This window comes from Mytilus galloprovincialis, chromosome 13, assembly GCF_965363235.1.
Source record: "Mytilus galloprovincialis chromosome 13, xbMytGall1.hap1.1, whole genome shotgun sequence".
NCBI classification, from domain to species: domain Eukaryota; kingdom Metazoa; phylum Mollusca; class Bivalvia; order Mytilida; family Mytilidae; genus Mytilus; species Mytilus galloprovincialis.
In genome coordinates, this window is record NC_134850.1 from 23,272,805 (window position 1) to 23,298,239 (window position 25,435).

General features: G+C 32.5%; 2 long non-coding RNA genes across 2 annotated transcripts; one reads left to right on the plus strand and one right to left on the minus strand.

Annotated features, from left to right (window-relative positions):
- Positions 1-6,091: 6,091 nt before the first annotated feature.
- On the minus strand, positions 6,092-9,730 carry LOC143057164 (uncharacterized). The gene is made up of 4 exons (XR_012972653.1): positions 9,436-9,730; positions 7,792-7,861; positions 7,119-7,184; positions 6,092-6,267 (listed from the first exon to the last, which is right to left on the minus strand). It is a non-coding gene; the product is annotated as an uncharacterized LOC143057164 (long non-coding RNA).
- A 12,440-nt stretch (positions 9,731-22,170) lies between these two features.
- Positions 22,171-25,167, plus strand: LOC143056516 (uncharacterized). The gene is made up of 3 exons (XR_012972383.1): positions 22,171-22,281; positions 22,729-23,258; positions 23,756-25,167. It is a non-coding gene; the product is annotated as an uncharacterized LOC143056516 (long non-coding RNA).
- The last annotated feature ends 268 nt before the right edge of the window (positions 25,168-25,435 follow it).

Here is a 25,435-nt window from a genome sequence, read left to right on the forward strand (position 1 = left end):
TACTTTCCAGTATTCATATAATTGTTTTGTACACTACTTTGTAATGTTTTTCACTGAAAACGTAGCATTAAGGTGTATTTTCCGGAATTTGCCGAGTATCACCGGAATGCCATGTGATAACGTTACGGAAAGGCATGTGATAACAATCGAAGCATGTGATAAACTTTTCATATCAGCCCGCTAAGCACCAATTCGAAAAATATAGAAAATACTTTAATTTAATGCTATTATCATACGGTAAAAATCATATGTTATTAAGTCTAAGTATATGATAAATGGAAATATTGCATCAAATAAAGGATTAAATTTATGTCTGCAAATTTGTATAGACATTGTTATAAGTGACCAGTCCCGTTAGTATAGAAAGTTCCTGATTCGGAGGAGAGACTTGTAATCATAAAATTTCTAATATTTCTGTTTGTCTGTCACGCACATGTTTCAAAACGTAATATTGGTCAGGACAACCTTCAAAAATCTGTGTGCATCAGCATATAAAATTGAGAATGGAAATGGGGAATGTGCCAAAGAGACAACAACCCGACCCTAGAAAAAAACAACAACAGAAGGTCACCAACAGGTCTTCAATGTAGCGAAAAATTCCCGCACCCGAAGGCGTCCTTCAGCTGGCCCCTAAACAAATATATACTAGTTCAGTGATAATGAACGCCATACTAATTTCCAAATTGTACACAAGAAACTAAAATTAAAATAATACAAGACTAACAAAGGCCAGAGGCTCCTGACTTGGGACAGGCGCAAAAATGTGTATAGATTTTCCGTTACTAGTCCAATGTACTGAGAAGTATTGCATTCGATAATCTACGAATAGTATTACGTATTATTTAACCATGTTAATGGCTTTAAGTTCAATGTCCATAGTAAGTGATACTTTATTTAAGGAGCTACCGTTTTAGGGGGGGGAGGGCTAGGATGAAAAATGTTACCCTTCTTTAAAAATATAGGAGAATCAATAAATAGCTGGTTGAAAACAAGAATCAAACAGAAATCGGAAAATTTTAATTGAGGAAAGTGAAAAGATGTTTTCTTTATTCAATATACTTCACTTCACTTGATTTTAGTAAATTTTGGCATAAAGTTTGTCGATTCTAAGTTATATTCTACTATGCTGCTTTTGCTATGTGATTCGTGATATCGAGCTACATAGGATTTACATTTGCACTCGAAAAGAACATAGTTTGAATATCGTTCATAACTCGAAATGATATATCGATGATTGATTCAATGAACGCCGAAATCGGAATGGATATACTAAGTTTTGCATGACTGTTATTTGTATATGATGGCAGCACATGTAAAACTTCACAAAATGACCACTTCAAGTCTTATTATTACTTTATGTTAAGGATGTTTGCTCCCCTTGTTTTTTTTTATTAACTAAACCAGATATTCGGAATCCTCTGGTTTTTCCATGTAGGGCCTATTAAAAAAATATTGCCCATTAACCCATATTTTTATTTCCATAATTTGATAACATCTAGAATAAAATGCCGTCTTTGAAAATCTTACAAAACCCTCGTTATTTTTTCATAGTTTTTGAAAGAAAAAAAAAAAGCCAAAATAAATGTTAAATGTATAATGAAAAGTATAGAGAGAATAGTTTCCAGCCAAATTTTCAATGGCTTATATTTCAAAAACAAGCACACTCCTTTTTTTCAGATTTTTTAGTTCCCTTATTTGTATTCTTTAAATATCTAACAGTCTTTATAAAGCTGGTTATTTTTGAAACAGGAAAGGGAACATCCTTAAGTTATTTGATTTAGAATATCTTTTTTTTATTCTATTTCATTTTACTTTCATTTAATGATTTTAAGTCTGCAAGCACACTCATAATGGGTTTTTTTCGTAAACGGCGGTTCTGAGATTCTATTGGCTCATAATGTTTTTTGCGTTTTGACATGTCCTCTGTTGGCTAAACTATTTGTAAAATGAATTATCAGCAATCTAGTTTTAACCTGCAACCTTCACAATATATATACATTGTTAAAACGTCGCCTGAAGATTGCCAGAAGGCATGAAAGCGCTAGTGACAATATTTTAACGAACTGTTATTATTTGATGTGAAATGTAGTTTGCGAATTTAAAAATTTTAATATATATATCTAGTCATAATTAAAATCTGATTGTAAGTCGCATTGTAAATGTAATTATACTGGATCACATCCTCACTAGTTAATTATTGTGTCTTAACATGTACTTTTTTTTTTATTGTACTTAGAATCCGCCGAGTTATTGGTCTGATATTAGCAAAGGAGTATTTATCTAAACGCTCGCTGTTCAATTCATTATTTCGAAAAATCGTTCTCATACGATTTTTTAAAAATTAACTACTCTAAATTGCTTCTGTATAGCAAATTCATTTTAAGAATTGAATGCTTCTTTTTAGGTTGTATATGCGTTGACCGAAGTACATTTTGTATGAAGCCCGGAAGCGCTTCATTTTAAAATGTGCGCACGTTCAACGCTTTTACAACCCTATGAAATTACAAAAAAGCAGCATTCAATACTTAAAATTACATTTTTAGCTAGGATCATGAAAATGCGATTTCTATTAAGTTTTTAATTAATCTACTTGTTCACTTTATTGTGGGACCTCGTGTCAACATAAATTTCAATTTTATTGTGTAATGAATGTTGATTTCAGAATGACGCAATGCTGTTAGCCAATCAAAATAACGTATCAAGCACGACAATCATATCTATCAAATGTAGATAAGTTTTGGGCCTCTCGTCTTAAATTTCTGACTAGAACGTTATGCCTTCCATTGAACGCTGTTTTATTCCGCATGAAATTGAAGGATAGTAATGCATGTCTACGGAGCCCCTTAAGTGCCAAAGATGAAATTTAGAATATTTGTGCGCGCGACTTTAAATCTTGTACGCACAACTTTAAATCTTGTGCGCACAACTTTAAATCTTGTGCGCACAACTTTAAATCTTGAGCACACAACTTTTAAACTTGTGCGCACAAATTTTAAACTTGTGCGCACAATTTTTAATCTTGTGCGCACAACTTTTTCAAACTTGAGCGCACAACTTTTTTAATCTTGTGCGCACAACTTAAAATATTTTATGGTTCAATTGCACTAGACTGAGTTATATTTGAAGAAGCAATGTTTGGTTAGGTAAAACCGGATATAATGGATATCTTTTAGCACCGGACACCATGTGAGAATGAAGCTTCGTTATGTGCTTTGGAAAACCTTGCAGAGATCGACAAAATAAACCTTGCAGATTTTCCTGATAGCCACTCTTGTTAAAAGTGGGAAAACCTGAAAATTTCAACCTATTAATCATAAAGGAAATTCCACATTAAGAACTAGTTCAGCAACCAAAGTACATTATTGGGACTTGGGAACCTTGATCAACCCAACGAAATAACAACAGCTTTACAATACGCAACAACCGACTGTTAAGAACGTTTTGGGAAGCCTTATTTTTTCTTGTAAACCTTTCTTCTGCTGATAGAGATGCCATGCAGTACTTGATAAAATACATCGAAGAAATAGTCCAGGCCAAATTAAAATTGTTTTTATGCTTTTGTACAGCGTCTTACTTAATGTTGAAAGACCTGGCAGATATTCCATTCAGTTTGTTTTACAAGATGGTCTTGGTCATGTGGGAAACCTTGGAAGTAACAAAGAGCTACGAAAATTATCCCTCATTTAGAACAGAATTTAACGGTTTCTTATCGATGATATTTGGGTAATGGACATCATTTAATTACCAAATTGAAGTCTTGATAGATACATGTTTGTTTGCATATCAAAACATATTTTTTTTATTTTTTTTTATTGATGTTGATCATAATTGACTCTTTTTATTCATAGCCTACGTTAACTAGAAAAACGTACAAAATGTAAAACTGTTAAATTCATTATGTGAAGAAAATCATTAAAAATACTACCCTTAACTTTTCTTGCACACATATTTCCCAAATGATGCAAATATTTGATTTATTATAGTATCAATGTGTAGGTCTGTCGTCAATAATTGTTTGGGTAATAAGAAACAATGAATATGGTGTATAAGTTCACGACACAAAGTTTCTACATACTCTTGACAAAGCCCAAAGCAACGGAACGGCAGTGTTATTGCTGCTCTTCATCTCAAAGTCACCTTGATTTTTTCAACGGTCTCAGTTTAGTTCATTTATATGTTTTGGAGTTTAGTGTGGCGTCCATTTTCACTGAACTAGTACACAATTCTATTTAGGGTCCTGCTGAGGACCACCTCAGGGTGCGGGATTTTCTCGCTGCATTGAAGACCCATTGGTGGCCTTCGGGTGTTGTCTGCTCTTTGGTCGGGTTGTTTCCTTTGACATAATTCCCATTTCCATGCATTCCCAATTTTATTCATTCAAGATTTGACTGTATTATCAATGGTGGTTCTAAAGCATATTTTTAAAGCTTTTGTACATTAAGGAATATTCTAAGCCCTTTCCTCATAGATGCTGGTCCAGAAGATTTCTAGGCATTGATTTATATAAATTTGAATATGTATGTCCTATTCATGCTTCATGCAAAACATGACTGCCTCATCATTGCTGTTTCGTGTGAAAATATTTTGCATTTGTTCAAAATTAAATCTTCTATCCTTTTGATGTTTTATGCAAAATATGACTGCATTGCTCCTGTTTGTTCATAAGAACAAGACTTTAAACAAAATCAAATTAAAGCTAATGTTAAACTATGGACCCCAGTTGCTCGGACCCCCTCGGACCCGGACCTTCATTAATACAAACTTGTAACATCATGCTTTCTGATGAGTCAGACAATATGACTGCCTTACTACTGCTTGTTCTTAAGTTTTTTTTAAACTTTAAGTTACCTCAAGTTCTTAGACCCCACAGACATATTGACCACCACTTGAGAAAAAAAAAACCACGAATCCCCTGCTATATACCAAGGATCACCCCTACCAAGTTTGGTCCGAATTGGCCAAGTGGTTTCAGAGGAAAAAATTAAAATGTGAATTGGGGACGGGCGGACGACTGGCGCTTAGTTTGAACATATTTATTTATAGTGGATTGGGAACCAAGTTATTACAACTTATATTAATCCCTTTCCACTTTGCGGGTGCGTTTGCTGCCTTGTAGGGGCATTAGCCTGCTCTTTTCCGAAATCTATATGGGTGTCTTTTACGTGCAAGAGATATTGCTCTCTCTTAACACCGGTCAGCCATTTATCGTGCCCTTCCGACGGACTATCGTCGTTTCTCAAGACTATACTGACAAATGGTGTCTAGGGAGAGCCCACAATTCTGTTCCTGAAATCCCCCCCCCTCCCCCGGAACGGGGATCGAACCAGGAACCTTTGTGTTAGTATTCCGATGCGCTAACCACTACACCACGGCTCTCACGACTGGCGCTTATTGATGAAAATAGGTCACATGGTCCTTCGGCTAACAGCTTAAATATTCGAATAAGCTACAATGCCAGAAAATGCAGTATATGTATATACTTTGTATATACTATGTACAATTTCCTTCTTGATGCAGGGACCGGCATGTTTTTCTCAGAGTTGCCTCGCTTCAATTTATTATCGGCGACATAGCTTTTTTTTTTTGTGTGATGATATTGGAAAAAGGTTGATGAAATGGACAAACGGTATCTGAAATCAGTCATTAAAGCTCGAAATGAGTTGTTGCATGTAAAAGGTCTAAATTAATTTAAATGTATGAAATTTCGAAAGTGTGACAAGTTTATGGGAATATGTATTGTTAGAAAAAGTCTATTATATATAACGACGACGCAGACGCCAACGTGATAGCAATATACGACAAAAATTTTTTCAAAATTTGCGGTCGTATAAAAAGTTATAGAAAAGTATTGTTTCTGAGTCATGTTTCTCCCTATTGCATAAATATTTCTAATTAAAAGAAAAATTTGGCTCTAATTTTGGCCAATTGATGTTATAATCACTTGTAAGCATTAAAATTTTGGTATTAAGTTAAGATTCCCAAATCTTTTTGACTGGAACTGGACAACAGATTGTTTATCAGATAACCCCCCCCCCCCCCTTTTTGCAAAAAAAAAAGGGCGATTCTATATATAGCTAGTTTGAAGGGGTTCAGTAAAACGTTTAAACACAATTTTAAAATATTGATTGAGAAACTGTTGTTGTTGATTTACAAGGCAAAACACTTTTTAATCTGTCTGTCTAAATAATACCTGTGATAAAAATTCCATGCTACTTTTAGAAGTGATGCTGTTTCATTCACTTAAATTCTTGCCTGTGTTACATCACTCTGAAAAATATAAGGTTTCTGATGACGTCATGTTGAATTGCTATTTCCCCTGGTTAATTCTAAGGAATATGTCAAATAAATCTGGCTTTGAAAAGATAAAAAAAAAACTGAGGAACATTTGTAACTTACTACAATATAACTCAGTTATGGGCACATAAAACATTGACTCTGACATGTTTGAGTGATCATGGCTGACCTATACTGTTTACTTCTATGTTCTTTGATCTCTAGTAGAGATATTTTTCATTGGCAACAATTCAGCAAAAATATCTTTTTATTTTTGCCAGTAATAGTTTCTAGGGGTTCAATTATATGCAATCACTTTATGATTATTTTTGATATAACATTTGCTTTCTGTACACCTTTTCATTAACAGTCTGCATTGATAAAATTTCTTTAAAGAATAAAATTGAGAAAGGAAGATTTATTACAACGATTACACTACCTCAGGAATAATGGATGTCAGCACTTCGGATTGTGACAAATTTTTACCTTTTAACTGATGAGTTATGGAACTTTGTTAATTGGAAAATATCGCTTATGTTAGATGTCTTGTTACTTGTGTTTTATATTTGTATATTGGCTGTCTTATATTGTTTATATACTCTGTATGTACTGTATATGAATTTCAAGTAGTGAGACTATAATAAAATATTGAATCTGAATCTGTCTTGATGTTAGATAGCATTGCTCAGCAATTGCATAAATACAAAGTTGATTATAGTTCTTAGTATAAATAGAATCTTCTTAAATGGATTGTTTTGGGGAAATACAGGGATAAATTATTTGGCAAACATTTTTGGGAGAATAAAAAAATTACTAAAGTGGGTTGATGTGGTCTGATAACATACATCTTTTGTTGTTTCCATCTTTTCTGGATATGTTGGCAAATCCCCTTTTCTACTTGTTTATTTAACCTGTAAAATAAATTTTAATTAATACTAACAGGATCTATAATACTAACAGCATCTATAATAAGCTGAAATATTTGCCCGTAATAAAAATTAAATTGCAAAATATAATTTTAAACAGCAATTAATTCCCTTCATTGTATCTTACTAAATATATAAGGCATTATCAGTTTAACAAAATATTTTCTATTTAGTGGAAGTAAATTTAATTTTGATTATGTAAGAATAATAATTATTTACACAACAATTAAATTGATTCAGCTTATTTAAATGGAGAATAAAAATAAGAATCAGCAATATAAACAGCAAATAAGGTTTGTAATTTTTGTTAAAATGATTATTTTTTCATAGACAAAAAAATTTATTATGATACAGTTAAGTATAATTTTTTAAATAAATTTAAATAGGTGCAATTTGTGAAAAGGACAAGACTCTCTAATATATATTTTTCTAGCCTACCTGACTCAGGGAATGTAGCAATAAGTCTCTATCCTTGTTTGTGAAGACTTTGTATGACAAATATGTACCTGTATATCATAGTATTATTGCTAAACACATGCTGAACCTTTGGTGAAGATACAAGGATTACTTTTAAACAATATATTATTATTACCTCATTTCACCTTCAAGTACTGCATCATTGACATCTATTCTTATTTTCTTCAGAAACAAAGTACAACATGCTGGAAAAAATGATAGCAATTATTTATAAAACTACAGTTAAACATTGAAACAAGTTCTGTGTTAACCTATACATGTATTGCTGTTCAAGATTTATTACAGCTAATTTCCTAATGCTTACAAAGTAAAACTTTGGTTTTCTTGCTTGCTTTGTTTGTATAATTGTTTATACAAGCTTTATAAATAAGAATGACATCTTTAAACAATTTATATTGGCATAGTTTAACCTGTATATCATATTTGAATTTAATTGGGTGTTATCCTTATGAGTGTACAATATACAAACAAAGCAAGCAGGCTAACCAAAATTTTATTCTACATGCATTAAGAAATTAGCTGTAAGATTGCATACCAATTATTCATATGTTAAAGTGAAAGGTAATAAACCATACACAGATTTTATTTGCAACAGAGTACTCATCTATTTTCTATCATCATACAATTTTTTTTTCAATATATATTTTTTTTTGGGGGAAGCTGGTTATTTACAGCTTCAAACCATTGTTAAAAGATACTCCTTATTTAGGATGTTTTAAAACCTGATCAAATCTCAGAGATGGGGAGGAGGGATATAGAATTCACATCTAATCTTGGGTCAGGGGGTGGGGAGCTTGATATTGAATGCAAATCAAATATTTATATTCACAACAATGGTGTTATGTAAATAGGAGTTTTAAAGTTTTGACAATTTTACAGCTAAAGTACTGTTTGGAATCAACATCAAATAATTCATAAATTGTAAAAATAATACTAGATTAAACCATGAACACATCATTTAAGAAGCTGAATAGGGTTTACCAAACAAAGAATAATTATTATAAGCAAATTATTGAATTAAAAAATAATTATGAACATTATAATTGGAGATAAATAAGCACACATATTAATTGATCATAATTAAAATAGAGAATAATAGGATGCCAAAGGAAGAAGAATAACTGTGGAAAACAAAATAAGGTAATACAATCAGAGGCGGATTTAGGGGGGGGGGGGGGGCAGGCGGCTGGCCCCCCCCCTTTTTAGGAAAAAATTTGGTTGCTTATCTAGGGAATCACTGAAGCGTGACTGAAGCGGGCCCCCCTCTTAGGTCAGTCAGTGGGCCCCACTTATGAAAATTTCTGGATCCGCCACTGACAATATAGTTTATAAATCTCGGAATGAAGGACAAACATTAAAAAGAAATCAAATTACTACAGAAATCTACATTTTAATTATAAAATCATTTTCCTTAGAATTGTACAGAATAAGTATTTGTTTTAGAAAATGTGTAAAAAGTAAATAATACATAAAAATTAGCGGACCCCAATTCTTACACTCATGAAAGTCATGAAAGGAGGTACATTGTAAATTATATATATGTTTTGAAACTAAATAAATACATAGAAAGTGCTCCTGCTTTTCATTAAAAGACATGTTTGCATTGTCTTAGTAATTGAGAATGTTTAACAAATAATCAATGATGAATGATAATTTTGAAAATCTAAATATTACATAAACTAATCCAAACTATAAAAGGGGAAAAGGGGGGGGGGGGGGGGTCATGTCATGTCAATTTCATTTTATTTTCATTACTCACCTTCTTGTCTAGTTAATAAGATGAATAAAATCCTTTTCCTTCCGTCCACTACTTGCTAGTTTCAGGCTAGTTCTGTAAGGTAACGACTTGAGTCCAGAATCCTTGATGTGGTCAATATCTGGATGAAAACTTTTTGTTGGCATAACATGCGACGTGCACAATTTGAATTGTTTTTTCTTCTTCATTTAATTGAAATATAATATTGATGTGATGATCTAGAGCTACTGATGGTTTAAGACCATTCTCAGAAAAAATAGCAAACATTTGGTACATGTATGTACTGCCTGTGTTTCACTGTTTCAGTGTTTGGGGCAAGAGGTTCATCAAATGAGTTCATCACAATCCACAAACTTTGGAGAGAAATTGCACTCCATAGTACTATCTACCTTGATATATCTTATTTTTACCAACATTATAATGGTTTTATCAGTGTCTGCATTTCGTCTGCACTTTATTTTGGGCATTAACCCTTGTACTTCCTGTTGTTTCTTTATGTTTTCAATGAAGAAGAACCATAAAGGGGAGATAATTCATAGACACATAGTTGATTTTTTCAAGTTTTCAATCCACATTTTTTTTCTTAAATCAAAAAACACATCCCTGAATTTTTTTGAATTTTTAAATGGGGGGTTTATCTTTATGATTTTGACAATATTTTCAAAAAACTATCTCGGAAATTTTTTCAAAGCTTCAATGAATTTTGGTGAAATTTGGTTTTTATTTAGATGTCAGAATCACCCCCTTCTCCAATAGAAAATAAGCATATGTACACAATTGTCAGCCAAATATGTGATATATCTTTAGAAAGGCAAAGGTAACAGCTTTTATATGTGATAATTGTCTGCATCATTTACTGTCAGGATTAAGTATATTAGTTATGTAGTATGTGTACAAAGAATGGTAAAAATCTGTGACATAGGTGTGAACACTAATTTTGGTCCTTAGAGAGAATGGCTCTTAAGATATCGCAATGCACTTTTACAGGTTCTATTATTCACTTTTCCAAATTTTGATTGTCAAAGGTCGGTTTTTGAAAAAATCCCTTTACGATTATATTGACATTTTTAATTATATTGATGTTTTATTTACGTACACTGTATTTATTGTATGAATATAGTTTGTATGACGCAAACACTAATACCTAGTTGGTGTTTGCCCCGATGTAAAGGGGTAGTTTCTCAATAAATATATGTATATATATTTCGGAAGCTCATTGAAATTAGTTGATAAAATAGGTCTGAATTTGATTTTGTTTAGTCAGATACGCAGCTACTAGACTTTATTTCTGTATAATTTGAGGTTTGGCATATCCGTCGAGAAACCCAGTTAACAATTTAACATGGTGTATCATAAGATTTCAAAGTTTACATTTTGACGAAAGGTACGTAGTACTACGCTTGATGAATCATATAACTCTTTTTAAGGATCCTTCATTTTGACATATGTATGTAATCTCAATCGAAGCGTCATGTATTTCAATTGCGTTTCGCCTTAGAGATCGCCTATTAAGGTGGTATGGATGTCTTTCGCCATCTTGGAGTGTAAATAAAAGAGAACCGAAGGTATATATTTTCAATCAAATATAGGAAAAAATGAGGAGGAATGTAGATAATTAATCTGATGTTTAATATAAAATAATACATTTAAACAGATTTTAACTTATAAATATTATTATTTGTACAAGCGTAGATTATTTTTCCATGATTTCTAATGTTTTTGAATAAATATTTTAAGGTGAGATATCTCCGTAATAGTGCATTTCTGAAAGAATCTACATGAAGGTTTGCTATCTTATATTTTAGCCGGGAAAAAAGTACGGTGAAACTTTCTTTTCTTTTGATATTCTCAAATAATTTACTAAAAGCTATCTTCTCGTGTTTTATTTAACAATTCTGTCATTCAATTTACCGTTTAATAACATAAATATGTTTTTTCTGTATAATCTATACAAAATGTGTCAATTTGTTATAATTTGTAGCTTGATGCCACGTTCAAACGTACATTTAATTCGAATTGAATTCGAATCGAATGCGAATCGAATTCGCTAATCGCGTTCACACACTATTCTTTTTTTTAATTCGAATTGATTCGAATTGGCTACTTCGAATTGATTCGAATTAATTAATTCGCATTAGAAATACGTTTTGTTAATACGAATTAAAAGTTTACGTCGTTAGGACAGTAAAGCGAATTTGACGCGCATTTCAATTCGAATTAGAATTGACGTTAGGACGTTAAACGTCTCGAATGCGAATTAAACTAATTCGAATTAGTTAATGCGAATCGAATTCGAATAACGTGTGAACTCAGCATGAAAAAATGACACATTTTGACAAAGTATGAAATAAACTCATCATAGATACAAGGATTAAACTTTGTATTTACGTTTCGTCTACAAAAGACTCATCAGTGACGCTCGAATCCAAAATAGTTAAAAAGGCCAAATAAAGTCTATCATTTTAAATTTATACTCCCATACCACCTTAAGGACCATTACACTGGACGCAACGACACATGGTAAATTCGTGAGATATAAGAATTTCGGGACTTACGAAAATTTTAAATATAATACCATTAGGTGAAGGATATAACTTTACACAATTTCCTAAATATACAAAAAACAAGAAAAAATATTACCCCTAAAATAATTAAGAAAATTACATTATTTAATCTAAGAAAATACAAAGGAAAACAAATTTGCTTCTCCTCTCACCAAAAAGGAATATAACATAAAAAAAACACTTCATAAATTCACAAATTTGCAAACCAAAAAAAATTAAATGAAAAAATGACCTCCAAAACATATTATGCCGGAGCTCGTTTACTAAATGGCGGTGATTTCCCGGCTCTTTCTGTGTTATACCAACTGTCGCGTTGTGATATGCTTATATATCCAAGTTAGGCTCTTCTATGAAATTGTTCTAATAGCATATAATTGCGTTTTGGTTTTGAACATTCATGAAATATATACCACTGGACGTTAAGCGACTAATAATCATCAATCTTCAAAGAAAGTCTCCTATTTAAACATCATTATTAAATGCAGAATATATATATAATGCAAGATTGTAGGTTTGTTTATTTGATATACATTTATAAAATGCAGTTGTAAAAGTGTGTATAAAAAGTAAAATCACAAAAAATACTGAACTCCGAGAAAAAATCAAAACGAAAGGACAACAACTGTCATATTCATGACTTGGTACAGGCATTTTCTTATGTAGCAAAATGGTGGATTAAACCTGATTTTATAGCTAGATAAACCGCTCACTTGTAGGACAGTCGTAAAAGATTCCACTTTGTATGTAAATGAACAAAACCATATTGTATATAACTAGTTGATTTGTAAGTAGTGGTGGATTTAAGGAGCGAGGCGCACCGGAGTGCGTCTACATTACTCCGCAGACATATTCCTAGACTCTTATCCTAGAACTTCGCCTTGGTCTATTATAATATACAACAAATTCAGAGACAGGAACTGTTTAATTTTTTCAAAACACCAAAGTTTACCGTTTTTTTCTTTGAGAGAAGCTTGCTCGTTTTTCTTATTTTTTTTACAAATTAATTCTCGTTATACAGCGTAAACTCTGTAGCATGCATATTAAACTCCAAAACATATAAATGAACTTAATTGTTATTTGAATGGAGTGTTGTCTCCTTGGCACTCACACCACATCTTCCTATATCTATTAAATAAAAAAAAATCACGACTAACAAAGGCCAGAGGCTCCTGGTTTGGGACAGGCCCAAACAATGCGGCGGAGTTAAACACGTTTTGCGAGATCTCCCCCTCCCCTATATACATCCAGACAAAATAGAATAAAAACACACATAGCATTACACAATAAAACGAGTCTTATAAAACAACTTAGCGAAATGACAATGGTACATTAATTAACACAAGCATACTATCAGAGTGTTAGCGCTATAGAACCAGGTTTAATCCACCATTTTCTACATTTGAAAATGCCTGTACCAAGTCAGGAATATGACAGTTTTTGTCCATTCGTTTTTGATGCGTTTTGTTATTTGATTTTGCCATGTGATTATGGACTTTCCCAATTGATCTTCCTCTAAGTTCAGTATTTTTGTGATTTTACTTTTTACTGACATGCCAACTATAGACCTCAGTTAAACTGTTTGAAAGACTACATGTATGGCTTTATCGTATGAAAATCAAGCATACATGTAGTCCCTTCCGAAGATAACTAGTATCATGCCAACAACTGGTTTTAGAATTAGTGTGTTTATTTCCGATGCAAAGACCCTATGAGTGAATCAATTTTAACACCAAAACATGCCATCTTTCATGACATGACAGCAGTATCGTACATGTAATTATATCACTTCTTTATAAATCTGTTTAACATGTTTAAAGGTTTTAGTCCAGTCAATCTAGCATAAATTTGACCCTTACCTGAAAGTAATTGCAACAGAAGATTTTTGAGTTTTAATCTTTAGCAGTATATCCCAAAATATACACAGAAAAAAGTCTGAAATAAAATCTTACTTGAGGAAGACTAAAAAAATCACTGTTTAAAATTCCTTATGAGTTTTGCATTGAAAAGGGAGATAACTCTTGCAAAAAAAGCAGAAATATCAATAATAATTGATATAAAATTATAACCTTACCGCTTCTATTCATCAGAATGTACTGATTCTTGATTTTTTAGCGGTCTTTAGAGTACAACAAACAACTCTAAAGGTGTTTTCATATCTTTTATCAAGCTATAATCTAGATTTCGTAATTCATTAGTTGACAATTTATTGAATTTTTCAACATGTCAAGGTAAAGAATCTCAAATTTGATAAATATAATTAAGCATATATTCTTCTTTTTGTGGTTTAAAATTTCTTTAGATAAGTAAGATGCTAAAAAATATAATATACATATATAAACAATAACAAATTTTCACATTAGTTTTTTCAAAATGGTCACAAAGCTTCAAATTTGCAATTTCTCTTATGAAAAATGCACAAAAAAATAAAACTACCCATAACACTTCGGTTTTGTACATTTTATGAGCAGAAGATTCTTATATTTCTTTTCGTTTTGAGATTTCGTCCTATTTCTGTCGCGGAATACTGAGTAATTCGGTTTTCGGACTTTATATACTGTTTTACGCGCCCTTTTCATTTTATCGAGATTTCACACACCAAACTGGTTCGACAACTTTACTACATTTAGATTGTAATATTATGCTTTGTATAAATCCTAATTCTTTGTATTTTATTTTTGTAGATATTAGTATGAGCACAGTTGAGATGATTATATAGACAATATAATGACGCATGATGTACATGGACTTTAATATTCGATTGCACGGTATACATGTATTTTGAAAAAATGTTATATTAAAACTGTTTGGTGTGTACCTCCTGCCATATTAGTCTTTGTTGTTTCTTTATATAGAATGAGAAATAATTTATGTTCGGACGAGCATAGAGAGGTAGAACAGAATATAATTTATTTAAATACAAACTTATAACCCCATCAAAATATCATACTTTACATAGATTTCAAGAAAATCAACCAAAAACTGACCAAAAAAAGACTATTTTTTTGCGGAGTTATCTCACCTTCCAATGTTTATTTCCATAGGAAATTAAAACTGATGATTTTGAGTTTTCCTCAAGTTAGATTTTATGGGACTTTTTTCTGTGTATATTAAGGGCATAATGCTATAGTTTAGAACTAAAACATTTTCTGTTGCAATTAGTTTGAGGTTAAATCTTAGTTTGACTGGACTATTTAATTTGTAAGCTTTTTAGGTGAAAGCCGACATTGTTTTGCTTTGCAAAGAATATTACCATAAAAGATTGGATATGAAAACTTGCACGTATAAGATGGCTGCATGGCGATTTATATTTACGAATGATGTCCTTGTACCGATGAGAACATTTAGTAAATGTTTTGACTAGTTTTTGATATTGAAAAACACGGTGTATTTTTCAGTAATACAGAGATTCTAATCCCTTACATGTGATGTAACGTATGTTTTCCACTAACTTCTACGCATATCATTGCTAAGCTGCCTTAGTCCATCATTCTGTAAGTATAGCTGACATAAGTGGTAGTAAATAATCAGATCTATTCTAACATTGTTCAGTTGATTTTCTAGGCACTTTGTAATAATTCAATTAGACGCTTTGTATTTCCTAATGATAGGTATAATTTGCAGATGTCAATATACATGGTAAACGTATATCTACATGTATCTATAATAATAATATATATCTACATGTATCTATATACATGTATCTTATATCTGCATGTATCTATATATCTACGTGTACATGTATCTATATATCTACATGTGTCTATCAAAAGGATCATACAGTACAACCAATAGTTGGAGAAATCAGTTAATTTACATACTGATTTTATTAGTGAAAAGATCTACATGTGCGTATATATGTAAAACCTGTCATATTCCTTATAAAATAATAATAAATAATCAATGTAATGGACAATAACAAGGTTTACAACAATTAATTGTCCAGCGTGGTCAAAACATGCCAAAAATGTGTCAAATATATCCAGATACTTGTCGTTTTGATAAATAGCTTTTTCCGTGTATCTGATGAAAACTTTAAATGTTGACACTTGTTAAACGCATGTGATTAACATCTGTCTTAATATATATCTGTGTGGTTTGTTACAGTAGTTGACCCACCGGAATGTAGAATTAGACGTTGAATTATCTCCCTTGTTAAGATACAGATCATTACACTGCTGGAAATGACATCTAAAGGATTTTTCACTGAAAGAGGAATTTTATTTTTCCTTTGTTTCTTAGGTAAGACAGACAATGTTGCTTTTAAGGAGGCTCGAGGGTACAAAAAAAATCAGCAAAACTTTAAGCATTTTTTTTTCATTTCAAGTTTTATTTATTTCACTATTTATTTCACTATTAGTTGTTACTTTATGATATGGTACTACACAAATGAACCAAACAAATCAATTTGTTTTGGCCCCAGATGAATTTTTCAATGTTTATATCATTGAAAAAGCTCTAAATTATCTCCCTTTGGTGAAAAAAAAATGCCCTTTTTTGCATTTAACTTGAAACAAGGATTTGTATAGTTAGAGTCTAACTGAACAAATCCTTGCTTGAAATGAACTAGTTAACTCATCGGTGACCTATATATTTATTTTTCAAGTAAGTCGAATTTTAACTAAAATATTGTTAAATTGAAGCGATTTCTGTAATTTAGTATACTAGGATAATTTTAAAAGTGGATTTATACCCGCGAGCCCCCTGAAGTCCGTTCTTAATTTCATTATAATCTGGAACTTATTATACGCACTATAACTATTTATAAATGTACTATACAGGACAAAACTCATTTTCTCTCTCTATATAAAATTAAAGCTGTCTTTTATGTGCCCTACAAGTAATTGTCCGATGGAGGTACTGAACACGGTGATGCTATTTTATAGATATAAATATAGGTTCGATTCATGCACGATTATAGTTTGATCTGCCTATCTTTCATAAATACAGTGCAACCTGCCTAATTCGACACCTGAGTATTTCAACATCCTGCTTAAACTGACACATTTTCATGGTCCCAAAATATGCCTAGATCCTTGCAGAAAAAACATGAGTATTCCGACACCCTGCTTAATCCGACATTTTTTCATGGTCCTCTAGTGTGTTGGATTAGGCAGGTTGCACTGTATTTTCCTTTAATATCTTTACTTTCATGTATTAATAACCTATAAAAAGTGAAATAAAAAAAACCCCCGAAATCCAAGAGAAATCCCTTATCAAATCAAACACATCAACGAATTCAAACAACACATTACTGCCATTTTCCAGACTTGGTACAGGCATTTCCTTATTACACATATTACATACTTATATAATGAAATTCAAAACAGTGTGGCTGTGGCAATTGATTGACACATTAAATTCATCCATTGACTGGGACAATTTACGTGAACGTTTGTCTGTAACGACCATTGTTCACGACGTACCTACGATAGACATTTAAACTGTGGGGTCACCAAAGGTTTCTTAACGCCTTTAATTATAAAATGATTCGAAAAATTAATCAGGAATAACCTTTATGTTTTGATTTATATAAACATCGTGTTATTTCTGATTATTTTTTTCCAATTACTTTATTAAGGTGTTGTGAACCTTTGGTGACCCCATAGTTTAAGTGTCTTTAAAAAGTACAAAGTGAGCAATGGTCGTTACATACAAACGTTCAACTAAATTGTCCCAGTCAATGGATGAATTTAATGTGTCAATCAATGGCCACAGCCACACTGTTTTGAATTTCATTCTATATAGTAAGATTACACATTTACTTAGAACATGTACTTGTATCACAATTTCTTCTAAGTTAACAATTACAATATAATTATTATATTAATACATGTATTATGAATTATCTATATATTTATATATCACAATGCTTGGTGTTTTTTTCAGATAAAATAAGAATAAATTACAAAAAAAAGTTACCAATTATCAATATTTTTTTTCTTCAGATTTATTCAAATATTCGACATCGTACAGTGTGAGTGATGCAACTTATCTTCACAACTTGTTATTCGATCAGTCTGGTTACAAAACATTGGTACTTCCAGACTACCCGGTTAATGTTAGTGTAGAATACAACATGCTGACGGTTAACTCATTGGTAAGTGACTGTTAGTGTAAAATACAACATGCTGACTGTCAACTCATTAGTAAGTGACTGTAAGTGTAGAATACAACATGCTGACTGTCAACTCATTGATAAGTGAATGTTAGTGTAGAATACAACATGCTGACGGGTAACTCATTGGTAAGTGACTGTTAGTGTAGAATACAACATGCTGACTGTCAATTCATTGGTAAGTTACTGTTAGTGTAGAATACAACATGCTGACTGTCAACTCATTGGTAAGTGACTGTTAGTGTAGAATACAACATGCTGACGGGTAACTCATTGGTAAGTGACTGTTAGTGTAGAATACAACATGCTGACTGTCAATTCATTGGTAAGTTACTGTTAGTGTAGAATACAACATGCTGACTGTCAACTCATTGGTAAGTGACTGTTAGTGTAGAATACAACATGCTGACTGTTAACTCATTGGTAAGTGACTGTTAGTGTAGAATACAACATGCTGACGGGTAACTCATTGGTAAGTTACTGTTAGTGTAGAATACAACATGCTGACTGTCAACTCATTGGTAAGTTACTGTTAGTGTAGAATACAATATGCTGACGTTTAATCATTGGTAAGTGACTGTTAGTGTAGAATACAACATGCTGACGGGTAACTCATTGGTAAGTGACTGTTAGTGTAGAATACAACATGCTGACTGTTAACTCATTGATAAGTGACTGTTAGTGTAGAATACAACGTACTGACTATTAACTCATTGGTAAGTGACTGTTAGTGTAGAATACAACATGCTGACTGTTAACTCATTGATAAGTGACTGTTCGTGTAGAATACAACATGCTGACGGGTAACTCATTGGTAAGTGACTGTTAGTGTAGAATACAACATGCTGACTGTTAACTCATTGATAAGTGACTGTTAGTGTAGAATACAACATGCTGACGGGTAACTCATTGGTAAGTGACTGTTAGTGTAGAATACAACATGCTGATGGTTAACTCATTGGTAAGTGACTGTTAGTGTAGAATACAACATGCTGACTGTCAACTCTTTGGTAAGTGACTGTTAGTGTAAAATACAACATGCTGACTGTCAACTCATTGGTAAGTGACTGTTAGTGTAGAATACAACATACTGACTGTCAACTCATTGGTAAGTGACTCTTAGTGTATAATACAACATGCTGACTGGCAACTCTTTGGTAGGTAACTCTTAGTGTAGGATATAACATGCTGACTGTCAACTCTTTGGTAAGTGACTGTTAGTGTAAAATACAACATGCTGACTGACAATTCATTGGTAAGTGATTGTTAGTATAGAATACAACTTGCTGACTGTCAACTCATTAGTAATTGACTGTTAGTGTAGAATAAAACATGCTGACTGTCAACTCATTAGTAAGTGACTGTTAGTGTATAATACATCATGCTGACCGTCAACTCATTGGTAAGTGACTGTTAGTGTAGAATACAACTTGCTGACTGTCAACTCATAGTTAGTGTAGAATACAACATGCTGGCCGTCAACTCATTGGTAAGTTATTGTTAGTATAGAATACAACTTGCTGACTGTCAACTCATTAGTAAGTGAATGTTAGTGTAGAATACAACATGCTGACCGTCAACTCATTGGTAAGTGACTGTTAGTGTAGAATACAACTTGCTGACTGTCAACTTATAGTTAGTGTAGAATACAACTTGCTGACTGTCATCTCATTAGTAAGTGAATGTTAGTGTAGAATACAACATGCTGACCGTCAACTCATTGGTAAGTGATTGTTAGTATAGAATACAACTTGCTGACTGTCAACTCATTAGTAATTGACTGTTAGTGTAGAATACAATATGCTGACTGTCAACTCATTGGTAAGTGACTGTTAGTGTAGAATACAATTACAATTTGCTGACTGTCAACTCATTGGTAAGTGATTGTTAGTGTAGAGTACAACATGCTGACTGTCAACTCATTGGTAAGTTGTCTCCCCTTTTGGTTTCCATTTGGCTGAAAATTACACATAAAACAGCAAAGCAGGACAAAAAAAATTATAGAGACAAAGAGAACCTGAAATTAAACTCACTTTTCGATTCTTAGTTTCATTTTTTCGAAATTTTAGTTTTTTGAAGTTTTTACGTCAGACGCACTTTTTGTTCACAAAAGACTCAAAAAGTACGCTCGAAAATAGAAATCTAAAATGGCAAAATAAAGAACGTGTGGTCAAGACATTAATTCCTCAGTTTTTGTTTGTTTGTTTTTTTAATTTGTCGTATTTTGCTGTGTATATTCTAAATGATTTCATTCTATTTGAAATTGTTAACAATTAGAGTAACTGTTGGCTGTAAAATTATAATTAAATTTCGATGATTTTTTAACTTAACCTTTTCAAACTGATTTTTATAGTTCGTTCTTATGTTGTAATTCAACACCACTGTCCAAGGTTAGGGGAAGGTTTTTGATCCCGCAAAGGTTATTTGCCTCACGACATTCTGTATGTATGTGCCTGTCCCAAGTCAGGAGCCTGTAATGCAGTGGTTGTCGTTTGTTTTTGTGTTTCATTTTTGTTTTTCGTTAATTTTTTTTATACATAAATAAGGCCGTTAGTTTTCTCGTTTAAATCGTTTTACATTGTCTTTTCGGGGCCTTTTATAGCTGACTATGTGGTATAGGCTTTGCTCATTGTTGAAGGTCGTACGGTGACCTTCAGTTGTTAACTTCTGTGTCATTAGTGGAGAGTTGTCTCATTGACAACCAAACCACATCTTCTTTTTTGTAATTATCGAATTTATTTTAGGACATGAAGTCACAGACATTGTCAACATCAGGATGGTTTACTGTGGTATGTTTATCTATTTAAGGTAGTACCTTATCATTACAGGGAGATAACTCTGTAAAATCAATTGAGCATTTTAATCACATTCTGATTGTAATAGAATATTAAGCTTCTCAGTGATCAAATAAGTGTTTGTCAAACTGCTATTTATTCAGTGTTTTTTTTTCCGACAAAGTGTGATGCTCATTTTTTTTGATTTTTTTATATTTTTGTCAAAAGGTCAAAGAAAATATTTTGTCAAAATTTTAAGAAAATTAAACAAGCCATGCCAATAGTTTTAGTCAAGGTGTTACATGTAGGTAACATCTTAAGTTCAAATAATTATTTAATATGCAAATTAAGGGAGGGTCATTTAAAAATAAATATATTATACATGGTGGTACTATTATAAGATTTGTGTTCATGTATAAAAGTCTATTTAATTAAAGAAAATACATACTTTGAAGCTGATTTACAGATAAGAACCAATGATTAAAAAATGTAACATCTATCCACCATAGGTCAAATGAAGTGGGTATAAGCAATTATAGGCAACTGTATGACCTTCAACAATGAAAAAACCAATACCGTATAGTCGGGTTTCATATGCCCCCGACAGGAAAAATTTGAAAAAGTTAAATTGATCTTACTAACGGCATGCTAAATTAATTTATGACAAAACACTGTACGTAAAACAAATGTAACCAACACTGAATTAAAAGCTTCTGACTTGGAACAGGCACATCGTGACAAAATATATCGAGATAAAAATGTCTGTCAACCCTCCCTTAACCTGAGTGTGCTTAGTTGGCAAATACAAAACTTTTGTTTATTTTTTTGTAAATCGTTTTTATTAACAATTATCTTTTTCTGATTTACCGTTCAACTATGTAACATATTGAGAGGGAAACGCCTGTAATTCGTTTCGCGATACTACGTTCATGCAAAATGAACTATAGGAGAATGTTTATACAACTACAGGACTTTTTTTGTATGTTAAATATGAAGTATCAAACTTTGAGCGATTCTATGGGTTCATTTACAATGCTTCTATATCTTGTTTGCCTGGATTTAAAATGTAAATAGTATGAGCTTCAAAATTAGAACCTTTATAAAAGAGGGACGAAAGATACCAGAGGGACAGTCAAACTCATAAATCGAAAATAAACTGACAACGCCATGGCTAAAAATGAAAAAGACAATCAACAGTATACACGACACAACATAGAAAACTAAAGAATAAGTAACATGAAGCTAACCATTTACTATGCTATACTAGTACATAGATTCTTTTTAAGGTTTGGAATGATACCCGATTGGCCTGGAACAAATCTTCCCATGGAAATATTGAAAATATATATGTATCCGAAGACTCAGTTTGGCACCCTAAACTGATTGTGCAGAATTCGTACGTAGTTTTACTATACAAATAAAAAATACTGTAAAAATAACGCAGCTACCAAATTCGTGCACGTTGTATCTTAAATTTATCATGTTACTCATTCTCTGACAAACTTTTTTACGAGTCCGTCCAAAGGTAGGACCCTGTAGTTCAATTGTTGTCGTTTTTTCATGTCTGTCATACTGTTTTTTTTTCTTAAATAGTTTTGTTACAGATGTCTTTAAGTTTCTCAATTAAACTGTTTCATCTACTTTTTAATAAGGGCATTTTTCTAGCTGACTATACTGCATGTATATCTTCCATTGTTAAAGGCTGTAAGGTTGTCTATAATTGCTAACATCTACTTTATTTGAACTTTTGTTGGATAGTTTTCTCATCGGTAATCATACCATATCTCCTGATTTGTGTATAAGTTTTATTGACAAATAATTATTGTTTAAAATTTCATTGTAGTATTGATGACTTGAGTAGTCTTGGCGATGGTACAACAGTTCGTATACGAAACGACGGAGAAATACGATGGGAACTACCCGCCATTTTGTCTACATCATGTGACATGGATGTCACGATCTTTCCATTTGACAGTCAAACATGTGACATAGAATTAGCAAGCTGGGGTTTCCACATAGATGCCGTCAACCTAACATTCTTGAAAACAAATTTAGATTTAGAAGATTACAGTATCAATGGAGAATGGAATATTATAGCAACCTCCCAGCATGCATCTGAACTTACGGAAGAAGGTCTGGTCTATTCTGAACTGTTGTTCCGAATAGTGTTCGAGAGACTACCAAATTATTACATCATGAGCGTTATAATTCCGGTTATATTAACAGCTGTATTAACATCTGTTACTTTTATACTACCGGTAGAATCTGGAGAAAAGGTCGGGTATATTCTGACAGTTTTACTTGCTCTGGCTGTTTTATTGACAATGTTTACAGACAGCATGCCTACAACATCAAAACATACATCAGTTCTAGGTAAATTTACAGTTTACAATTTAACTCGTTTTAATTACTTAATCTATTTTATATCAAATTTTGGATTACTTTACCAGAATTCGGAAAGAGGTTATAAATCATTTTTCAGATTTTCCCAATTATGACAAAAAATGTCCTGTGTTGTATATATGCAAGATAAAAGAGCAATTTTCATAGATACTGTTACATGTATGCATACTATTGGTATTTTTGTAAACAATATCAAAATATACACGGAAAATTATGTAATTAACTTCTTTTTTTATATTTGCACATCATTGGTACTCATATTGCTTTCAGCAGTTCTGTAGAACGGAATTCCTACTCGAATATTTTTGGGATTTTTTTCGTAACAAATAATTATAATATTTTGCTTTAATATATCCGATTTCATTCAAAATTGAAATACATACAGTCAACCACTTTTATGTTTATCTTTTAATTGTGACTAATTATAATTATTCAAAATAATCATTTTTCATTTTTCTTTTTTTTAGTTGTATTTCTTACAGTGACATTAGGTATGGCCTCGTTTGTGATTTTCGTGACGATTTTGATTATAAGACTGTATCACGAACCAGAGAACTACATTGCTCCAACCTGGATGCATTCTCTAGTGAGGAGATTCAGAAAACCACAAAACAGCGCCGTAGATGCAAATCAAATTGATCAAATTGATTTCAGAGAAAATAACAAACTGCCAGGAAGCGGCCATCGAAGCTGTAAAAAAGTCAGTTTGGACAACATCAAAACAACATACACCAATATTGAATTAGCTTTATTCTTTGATAATTTTCTGTTTGTTGTGTTCACGGTTTTATATGTTTTGATAACCGTTTGTTTCGCTATAACATTATGTGTTGCAGAATAATGGAGGCAAACAAATGAAACATATGGAAAACTTCCAAGAAAATCGGATATCCAGTAAAAACTTTTTTTACTATGATTTTCAATGCGTTTCAATGGGGCAAATACTTGGGTCCCCGTTCCATATAGGTACTCTAGGTCTTACAATAGAAACCATCTGGCATGACTGCCGCGGAAAAATAATGGTAAATTGGATAGGGGCGGAAATTTTGCCTTGCCACATAACACATGTGGACCAATCAAAGAGTTGTTGCACGGGTTCTTCTCGTGCAGAGAGCTTGGCACTTATACATGTGCACCCGTCATTGTGTTATTGTACTATAGTTGACATTTTGTACCTATTATGTCTGTTTGTTTTTTTCACGCATCGTTGTCAATGTGATGGAATTTGATACGACTGTCATACAAGTGAAACGTTAAGCTAGCTTTAAAACCAGTTTTAATCCACCATTTTCTACACAGGAAAATGCATGTACCAAGTCAGTAATAGGATAATTGGTATCCATTCGTTTGACGTGTTTGAGTTTGAGCTTTTGATTTTGCCATTGATTAGGGACTTTCCGTTTTGAATTTTCCTCGGAGCTCAGTATTTTTGTGATATAACTTTTTTCTCTATACACGTCATCGGATGTAACGTACACATTCTGACCGGTCGTGGGTGCGTACTTGATACATCCCGCACAGCAAAACGAAAACACCGCTTTTGCTGGGGTTTAAATGGAAGAAGATCAATGGAGACCATTTTTAGCTCACCTGGCCGAAAGGCCAAGTGAGCTTTTCTCATCACTTGGCGTCCGGCGTCCGTCGTCGTCGTCCGTCGTCGTCCTGCGTTAACTTTTACAAAAATCTTCTCCTCTGAAACTACTGGGCCAAATTTAACCAAACTTGGCCACAATCATCATTGGGGTATCTAGTTTAAAAAATGTGTCCGGTGACCCGGCCAACCAACCAAGATGGCCGCCATGGCTAAAAATAGAACATAGGGGTAAAATGCAGTTTTTGGCTTATAACTCAATAACCAAAGCAGTTAGAGCAAATCTGACAGGGGTTATATTGTTCATCAGAACAAAATCTATCTGCCCTGAAATTTTCAGATGAATCAGACATTTTGTTGTTGGGTTGCTGTCCCTGAAATGGTAATTTTAAGGAAATTTTGCTGTTTTTGGTTATTATCTTGAATATTATTATAGATAGAGATAAACTGTAAACAGCAATAATGTTCAGCAAAGTAAGATCTACAAATAAGTCATATGACCAAAATGGTCAGTTGACCACTTTAGGAGTTATTGCCCTTTATAGTCAATTTTTAA